We start from the raw sequence: 10,163 nt of genomic DNA, 5'->3' as shown, positions 1-10,163 counted from the left end.
ACCGACAGCACTTCCCTGACTCGGTGGTGGTAATGCCCTCTTATTCTCTCTCTCTCCTCTCTCCCCCATTCCCTTTCCATTTTCCCTCCTTCTTTTCTGTCTTTTCTAGCCCTCTTTCATTTGGGCAACTCCTTTTTCTTTTTGTTCTTTGTTATCAATAAGTGGTTTTGAGATACAAGATTTGTCTTGTTTGGCTTAATTTTGTTCCTGACCATCTAATACTGAAAGAACTCTTTGCAGTTTCCCTCAGTGGAACGCAACGTATGTTGACCTTCCTGGACGTTTCTCTTGCTGCAGAAAGGTTGTTTAACTGCATCTGCAAAAATCAGCCAGTCAGTGTTAGAGGGAATTATGGCTGGGCTGCACACCTCACACTGAAGAAAATACACTTGGGATAAAATCCATCAAAACTCTATATGATACCAAGATCCTTTTATAGGTGTTTTTCCTGTCACATGAAAGTTCTAGCCACATATGATTTCTCTAAAGCTTAGAATTAAAGCTTTCCATTCACTTCTGTCTGTACAGAAATCTGTGCCAAATTTTCAAGCGTAAATAAGGGATGGCCGACTAAGTGTCAAATGCCATGGAACACAGTTGTTTATTAGAGATATACAGTCTGTAAAGGAACATGAAGCATCAAGGATTTTCTTGCAACTTCCTTACCCATCATCCAAAGTTTGGAAAAGGCAGTAAATCAATCTTACGGCACCTACTTAGAAAATCAGGCACCTACTTAGAAAAGCTCTGAGGTTCTGAAGCTTGTGAAATGGCATTTTTCCACAACACTTCAGTCTGTTCTCAGTCATGTGGATAGTGGTACCTTAAAAGTTTGCTTTAGTGACAGAGGAAGAAAATAAATATTAAGAATTTAAAAAGGGGTCAACATTCTTACAGTCATATTGTGAGGAAAGAGGACACTAAATTAAACAGGAATTGTAATAGTCCACTGGATAATGTAAATGTCTAAAGCTACAAATATACAGTATATTTTGGGTGGCCTTGAAGTAGGATTTACTGTATTCTGATAGTTCCCCTGAGTATTCTTTTAACATATAATGCAAAGCATTTTTCATCAACAGGCATTCAGGGTAGCTTCCTAAATGTCAAAAATGCTTAAACATCACTGATACTTAACAATGCAAGGTAGAAACTTAATCCTGGTGCATGAAAGGAATGTAATAAAACCACAGCAAATATAAAAAGTATAGGACAGAAGCTATGTTGTCATTAAGTTCTGTTAATTGTGACATAACAAAGGCTACTTTGCTTGCAGAATTTATTAAAAAATACAGATCTAACAGAAAAATCTCCTTTCATCAAAATCCACAATCTCATAGGATTGCACTGATCTGAATAAAATTTTCAGCAGAAAAAATTTAAAATATTTGTTACTATTTGTTTTCTTATGCATGATTTCATCTTTTAATGTCTTCCTTCTTTTTGTCTATTTCCTATTTATAATTTGGATACCACATAAGCATTCTGTTGTTACCAAATGAGTATTACAGATATTTTATTTTGGAAAATACAGATAACCTGCTAAAATATAAGAAGAAAATAAAATTTTCCAAACCCATAATATTCCAAACAAATAGAAGCCTGACCTCCATTTCCTATGGGCATCTGTGTACATTCATAACAAGATTAATTTGTGAAAAGAACATTCTCTCCCACCATTTTATCTGAAGTTTTTGAAGCAACCTTACTGACCACTTTAATATGCAAGGAATGTACAATAAGGAGGATGGAGACAGTACTATAGTGCCTAAGTGTGTCTTCCAAGAGAAAATCTCTTATTCAGAGACTATACAAAGAGAGGATAAACAGACATTCTGTTTTTCAAAATTGTGTTTGATCTGAAGTAAGAGACAGAATGATAAAAGAGAAAAGACAGCAATAAAAGTGAACAGTAATACAGCATTCATCAGGCAGGTAGAAATGTAATGAATCACAGAAACAGAAAACTGAAAGGCTGAACTCAAAAGACACTTACACTTGTGGTTTCACATACAGCTCAGGAAAGCTCTTTTCCAACAATAAGGACAGGCAGGAGGATAATGCAGAAATATTTGACTGAAAATTAACACACTGATGGTTGAGTCTCTAGGTGATTGGTCAGTCCAGAGACCATAAAAACTGAGTAAGTTAAGCCTTGAAAACAAAGGTGACAGAGATATGGCATGAGAGAGCTGAAAGACAGAGCAACGCTTACAGGGTAAAATTCAGCAATGGGAGATAGCCTGGCTTGTGTTCTTTAACCCTCAGATACAGCTGGTAAACTACTAATGGAAGTAAAGTAGCATTATTTATCTCCTGTTGGCATAGAACCAGTATCAGCAGAATTAATAATTACCTATTTATAAAAGAAAAAAGTCCTTACCTTTCTCTGATATGGTAGCCATACACACTTCAAATGTACCTAAAAATAACAAATACAGGAGCTAAGCAAATTTAATTAGGGAAATAAGGCCCACTTTCATAATGGAAAATAAGTTTGAGTAAATTTTGTTAGCTTCTTAAATCTAAACCATAATTTAGAAGAAACTTAATCGTAGCATCATAGAATATCCTAAGTTGGAAGGGTCCCACAAGGGTCATCAAATTCCAAGGACCTTAAGAACTGTAAAATTGAAGAAATAACACCTGTCTGTATCAAACAACAGGAAAAATCGTTTCTGCTACAACTACAGGCATAAATAGGAGAAAAACTCACTAGGCTGGTAAGACATTCTGATTTGAAGTAGCAGATGAACTGATCTCGTGATGCCTTATGTCAAGAATAAAAACTGCCCATGAGTAAAAGGGTGATATGGTGAACCATGACAAGTGGAAGATTATACATTTAGTTATTGTTTCATCATCCTCTTGTAACACAGCTACAATAGCATCACTACGTTGTCTATATTTATACTATTGGAAGATTTCCATCATGTCATGGACTTTCTGTATTTGACAGGGGGGACAGCAGAACAGAAGAGATTGGGAACTATTGAATTGACAATGAAAATCACTAATTGCACCTGTATTCAGGGAATGTAGACATCTAAAATGTCGACATTTAGACATTTTAGACATTATAACTGATTTCTGCTCAGCTCAGAAAAGCCTATCAGACACTATATTTCCTACTGCCATTCATTTCCTGCTTCATGTTACTGAGTATCCATCATAACACTGATTATGAACTTGGCAATTGTAGTTCATCTGATATCACAGAGAAAATGACATGTCCTTCAAAATAAAATTACAGCATTCATGAATGATCAGTGAAGCACAGAAGCATGCATGGGTTCAGTATTATAGTTGGTAGCAAAGAGTCAAGAAGGGCATTTGCATGTGTTCCAGCAGGAGCATTTATTGCTTCTACACTGTCGAAGGTTGCAGAGGCAAATACCAACATGATCCCAAAGCTCACAGTTTTATCCAGAGGCAGGCAAAAGGCAGGACTAGGGAATGGGGACCAATGGAGAAGCTCTGGGGGAGTGATGAGGGGTAGAGGCTAACAGCCAACCAGGGAATCCAAACTGGGATAGATTAACATAACAGAACAAGCATCCTGGGAGAATCCTTTTTGGTCACCCTAACATAAAGTGGTTCTTGTGGTACTGGGGACTTGTCTTACTGAAAACTCTGCCCCTTGTAATGTAGGTTCACCAGCAACCACAATGTGTTTATAGTACATACTGGAGGGCAAAGATTATTGCCAAGCTAGTGATGGTTAAGTGGAGGCAGAACAGGGCTTTTTAGACTGGCACAGTGCAAATGCAGCTGTTTTCCTTCTAGGGTCATGCCCTCTTTGCTGGAGTCTCTTGGGCAAAGATACACTAAAGGACATCAGACTGGAATGCAAGACTGTTGCAGGATAATACCCTGCGATAGTGCAAGATATTTTTATTTATATCAATATGCCATTATAACATCATCAACTTCTACCTACCTCGTGGTAGGTAAGCCTTAGTCACAGCTGAAATACTCCGTGAATTTTGTGAAGTTTTAGAGATCTATCAGCATAAGCTCATAATAATTCTTTCAACAAGTTATTAATTTTGAAAGTATCACAAAAGTTTTTCAGACAGAAAGATTGGAAAAAGAAGGAAATAAGATGAAGAAATGAAGAAATATAAGAAATATATGTAAAGCAAGAAGAGGAAGGTAGGATAATTTTATATAGCCCATGAACCAATAAAATATGTCTATTTTGAAGAACCACCAAAACAAATAACTATTGTAATCTAATTTGTTTTAGGGCTTGGAAGAACTGAAAAAATATATCTTGATCACACTACAGCAGGATTCCTTCTCTTAGTTAGCATGTTGGTCATAACTAACACAAAGACTTTTTGCCAGTGCTTCAATTTACACAAAACCTTTCAGGATTAGTCTTTTTCATATGAAAATTACTAGAAATTTGGGGGAAGTTGATGAAAACTTTGATTAGAGAAAAACATAATTCTTCTTGAGAGTGTAGCAGGTCTGGACAATGACTCAAGCAAAGGAATATTTTGAACTGTGATATTCTCAGGTGAGTAAAAATTCAATGTTTTGAGATATGCTCTCCAACTGCTCACCATCCCAGAGGTGTTCAAGGAATGACTGACCTTGTCATTTAGTGCTATGGTGTAGTGGACAAGATGGTATCAGTCAAAGCTTAAACTCAGTGATCTTGGAGGTCTTTTCCAATCTTAATGATTCTATGATTCTAACTCTGCATGGAAAGGTTTGGATTTTACCTGAGAGGAGATAGGAAATACAGGAAAGTCAAACTCTTACGAGATGAAAAGTATTTTCCATCCAGTTCATTTGTAGCACATTGGAGGATATGTATGTCACATCTGTGACATCTGAAAGTGACAAATCTCTCACTGCCTTTATAAAACCAGTTGGTTCCTCTCCTGGGAACCTCTGTTTCATAAGGGTGGAGAATCTGCAACAGATTTTAGCGGAAAGTTTTACCTCAAGAAAATAAATGCAATATTTCCTGATGGGTTATCATATTAATCCTCCTCTTGTAAGTACAAAAACACACAAAACTAAAACCAAAACCAAACCAACCAAAAAAAACCACCAAAATCAAACGCGAAACCAGACAAAGATGTGACAACAGAGACGTAATTAAATTTTCACCCCCCAAAAAATCACAGAAGATAGCATATTCTATTTCACAAAAGAGAGTTAAATACCTCTGTGATTATTCAGGGAAAGACCACATTTTTAAAACTTCAATGACTGCAGTGAGCCTCAGTGACTTCAACACTTAAAAATGTGCATAATTATTCATGACAATTAGAAACTGTCTGATTAAAGAAAAAGAAATCTTTTCTTTGAAGAGCAAGAAAAGACAGAATTACTTTGAGCAAGTTGTGGATAACGTATCTATTCATTCTTGACCTAACCTACCATAGTTTATGTTGATGAAAAGGAAGCAAATATAGGAAATTCTTACTCATCACATTACAGAACTATGGACAGCACACCAGAGAATTACAATCTTAGAAGGTAAAAGACCTTACCCAGTGAAAGACTCCTGCTTATCTTAGCATGAACGTAGTATTTACATCAGTGAAAAAAACCCACTTGAGTAAGAATTATGATTAGTATTGTTCAAACATTTAGAGGACAGAATGAAAGTGGACAGAAAATAATTTATATTTGATGAGTGCCTATCATTATCTCCAAGAAAAGAGAGTGGAAAAGAATCCAGGGGACATTCCTTCAAGCTGTTGATCCAGATTTTAGGAATGAGTTAGGTCTGCCACTTGTAGATGTATCTGAAGTGTACAGAATAAACACCTGGAGCTGTTTGAAATAATTTACCTTCAGTTTAAGAAGGGTATCTCCTATCACACCGTTAGAAGTTTTCAGTACATCTAAACTAGGAGAAGAACCAGTTATTCATTTTTATTGGACTGTAAACTTTTACCCTCTAAATGTCTTTCTGTTAACAAAAAAATACAAACATTGTACAAAACACAAGACAGCTTAGTTCAATGATGCTCAGTGAAGCATTAGTGCTGCATAATCTGATTCGTTTGATGCTTTAATAATGCAAAACATAGTTTCTGCTTTATTACATAACTGTTAATGCAGAAATGACTCCTCTTCAAACAGTATGTATGCTGTATCTCCAAGTCATCTTTGATAATGTTGCTTGGCCTAGAGAGTCATGTAAGAGTAGCTGGCACAACTACATAAATAATAATGATAAATGGGAGCTGAAAATGAGCTCATGGCAACAGTACGAAATGTGTAGCTTTGTAATTATATAATTATATTTTAAAACAGATTTTTTCATCCTGAAAATGCCAGAATTTTCCACAAGACAGAAATTCTGTATTTGCTAATCCCAGTTTTAATCTCACTCAAAACAATAAACTACTCTTCACATACTTCACTTCCTTGCTCAACTACGCTATTAATTCATGACCTCCTGGGGAAAAAAAAAAGGAGGGGTTCTAGATCTGATAATCCAGTACCCTTTCAAATTAAAGTGTTTTATACATTTCCTCAAAAATGCATATGGAACTCGACTAAACATTCTCATTTAATGAATAAAAACAGACAATAACTAAAAGTAGTGATACTAGATTATGCTCTGAGTTTCAAGAGTAACACTCTAGAAATCAAGTGAAATATGTATTACTGTGTGCTACCACAGCAGGTCTGGTTTTTTTGAGCTACACTGACTAAACTTGTTAACTTTCTGTCTTCCACTGGCTGAACAACTTCAGGGGTTGTCAGATACTGGTAAAGGAAAACATGGTGTCAAAGCCAAAAGTGATTTAACTCAGAACTACTATTCAGGAAAAACCAAAATCATCAGTATTTTATGAACATTATTCTCATACTAAATCCAAAACACAGAACTGTACCAGCTCCTTGGAATAAAATTAACTCTATCCCAGATGAAACCAGGTCATGTTGCCTTCTAAATAATATTATTTCAAAAAGCAGCAATGATGCAAATAATGATTGCAAGCATCAATGGGTTATTTGGAATATTTGTTATGTGGCTTCGTAATTATTTTTTCCTGATTTTTTTTCCAGTTATAACTTCTGTTAAGGTTGGCATTGATCAGTAGGGTTTAAAAAATTACAAAGGAAAATCAACTTTTTAAATTAGTTCCTTTAGTGGAACTAAATTGCATAGTATTCTTTTATTTTTAAAAGGAACCTGCCCTTGTAAATATAAATGTGATTTAGCATTACTTATTTGTAGAAATTACATTTTAAAGAAGATATTGAAGAAGAACAAAAAAAAAAAAAAGAAAGGAATAAAATTTCACACAAAAGGTAATGTTTCTGCCTAAAAAAGAAAATTATAAGGTGAAGCAGAGTGAGCAGAGCACATTGTTTAGTTCGAATGGCATGGAAAAATGTATATACTCTCTTTAGGGACAAATCCGAAAAAACTCCTGACATGTTTTTAAATAGTCTGTGTCTTTACAAAGACTTTTTGGTTCCTTCATTCCTAAAGAATAATTCTGCAAAGCCTTTATGCAAGACAAATCAGAACTCCAGATCTGAACACTAGTTCCGTATAGAAACGTAAAACTTCTCCTAAAAATACTTCTAAAAAAATTATTTAGGTAAAGGTCTCTCCATATTACTAAGAAAATTATGACTATTCAGAGGTATTTTTAGACAGTATGATAGCTTTAATTATCTAGTAGAAAAAAGAGACACTTCTGTAGTTTTATACTGAGATTATACATAGAGTTTCACAAAGCTCTGTTCTCTCTTTGCTTGTGGACAGCAGTTTTCATGAAAATAGACTAACTGCACTTATAACAAGATAGTAATTGTACTTTCTGAGTAAAACTTAAAATTTCTAAAGTTACATTACATTCTCTGACAGTGAATCTCCTCATCCCAAAAGTGCCAGCTCACCTGCCTTATCCGTAGGATCACCAGATTTCCTCTGTTCTCTCACTGCAATGTGCCTGTTCAGTGCTTACCTACTGATCAAAAAGCGCCATGTAAACGCAGCACAGCAGGTGCCAATAAGCAGTCAAATAGAAACATTGTTTGAATAAAAGGACCTAAGGCTATGTAAGAATAAATTTCTAATAACAAACTCTGTTTGTGTCATTTGGCCAAATTTTAAACACAGCAAAACTCCTATTCAGTTTTGTAGACTTACACCACATAATTGTATGCATTTCAGAGATACTAAAGATTGCTTTAGACAAATCACATGCCTTAAAAACTCACAAAGTTTCCAGTTCCTTGTGAATCAAGAACAGACTCCTCTCACATCTATAGTCTTTCTATAATACTACCCTCTGCATAGCAATCAATATTAAAGAGAAATGTACAAGAAATTCTATTTATGAAAAATACAATACAAAACAAATCAAAAACACAAGGTCTTCTGTCCCTGTTAAAAGATCATTTAACTTTCTATATTTAAATACCAGGTGAAACCTGAAGAACTAGGATTATATCTCCTGTTAAATTTATTGTCAGAATCACAGAATCATAGAATGAATCTCATATCCAGAGATGTTCTTGGGAATAACTTTCACTATTAAGCTAAACATTAAAAAAAAGTTGACTAATAGTATTTAAATAGCTCTTTCCAGTTTTTGTAGCAATAAGAGTTGAAAATAGAATGTTTGATGCCAGAAAACAAACTCTATTTTCAGTTAGTAGTGGCTTCAAAATGGTTGAAGGTCTTATCTGCAACAGAGATATGATGGAGATGGAGATGCTAAAAAGTGCTACTTTATAGCCTTAAATTATCAGCTTTATCCTTTGCATCACCAGAGTTAGTCACAGAATATCCTGAGTTAGAAGGCACTCACAAGGATCACAAGAATCACATGGACCTGAGAGTGCTGTATTCAAGTTTCTATTTATGTATTAAAAAAACCAAACCAAATTGTTTTATAACTTACTGAATTAGCCCCATTTCAATCTGAACTATTCACTTTGTATTTTGTGTCATTCCATAATGATATAAAATATTAACTTTCATCTAAAGACAATTATTAGGCATCTTTTCTTCAGTGACAGACAAGATGATTCACCTGTCAAGGGACTCTCTTCACCTTGCACAATTGGTATATTTCTTTTCAGTGCTGCCAACAGCTTCCTACATCCCAGCAGGAGTCACTATAAACCAGGGCCACACTTCCTGTCTTTGGCCACTCATTTTATAACCAATATTTGCAAATATTCTTTGAAAATAACTTTGGATAAAACTTCAAAGTAGCTACCCTGTGCCTAAAAGTAGACGAAAAGCATAAATGAAAGCAATATATTTTTGCAGTGACACTTTTCTGTAATGATAAAATTATGTACAATGAAAATGTTCCTGAATTTATCAGCACTTATTATTTCATTGAAATATTCATAGGATGAATGAAAATAATCATTAGGCCCACAATATGTTATTTTATGATATCTCATTTTTTTGCAGGAATGTTTATGCCGTTAATTGTAATATTTCTTTGCAATAGTATGCTTTCTTCAGGAAAAAAAAAATTAACAATTGCTAGGCTGTCAAAAAGTCATAATAATAATACCACAATCTTAGAATTATATTATTCCTATGCAAATGACTATTCCAAAGCTTATGCATGAGTCAAGAATAACAGACTTCAAAAAACCCAAACCTCAGTATATTAAGGTAAGTGGCAATTAGAATTCCTGGAGGAAATCCTTTGCCTCTATTCCTAAGAGTCAAAAAATAACAGAAGAATTGATGGTTACTGGAAAACATAGTACTAAAAGGGAAGATATCCCAACATGCAGGAGAAGTAAGAAGCAGTAAGAGAATAGTAGGACTACAAGAAATATGACAAATAATGTAAACTACCTGTCATGGGTTAGCAAAGCATAGTCCCGGAAGTGATGTTCTTGCAAAGGGGTGCTTACAGCTTCCTCTGTGACCTAACCGAACCTACCAGCTGGCCAGTTTGAATATGGACAATTTTTTAAGCCACTTAAAATTGTGACCACCTCTGTGATCCACACTTAAGAACAGACACACGCCAGGCAGAGCCCTCTCTCATTTCCAGTGCTGGGACAGGTGGCTGCAGGCCCCGTGCGGGGGCTGGCGGGCCTGGCCCAGGCCCTGCTCGGGCCAGGCCAGGCCACGGCCATCCTGGAGCCGATGGGCCCTGTTCCACCCGCAGAACTACCCCACAGCCCTGCTG

General features: G+C 35.5%; 1 long non-coding RNA gene across 1 annotated transcript in view; it reads right to left on the bottom strand.

Annotated features, from left to right (window-relative positions):
• LOC108448776 overlaps positions 1–10,163 on the bottom strand; it is a 38,479-nt gene that overhangs the window by 6,969 nt on the left and 21,347 nt on the right. Inside the window, exon 2 of the long non-coding RNA XR_001864796.1 lies at positions 2,384–2,422. This is a non-coding gene — a long non-coding RNA (uncharacterized LOC108448776). The remainder of the gene's footprint in view (positions 1–2,383; positions 2,423–10,163) is intronic.

Source organism: Corvus brachyrhynchos, unplaced genomic scaffold (assembly GCF_000691975.1).
Source record: "Corvus brachyrhynchos isolate BGI_N302 unplaced genomic scaffold, ASM69197v1 scaffold428, whole genome shotgun sequence".
Taxonomy (NCBI): Eukaryota; Metazoa; Chordata; class Aves; order Passeriformes; family Corvidae; genus Corvus; species Corvus brachyrhynchos.
The sequence above is the reverse complement of the archived record's forward strand: the minus strand, read 5'-3'. Positions and strand labels throughout refer to the sequence as shown.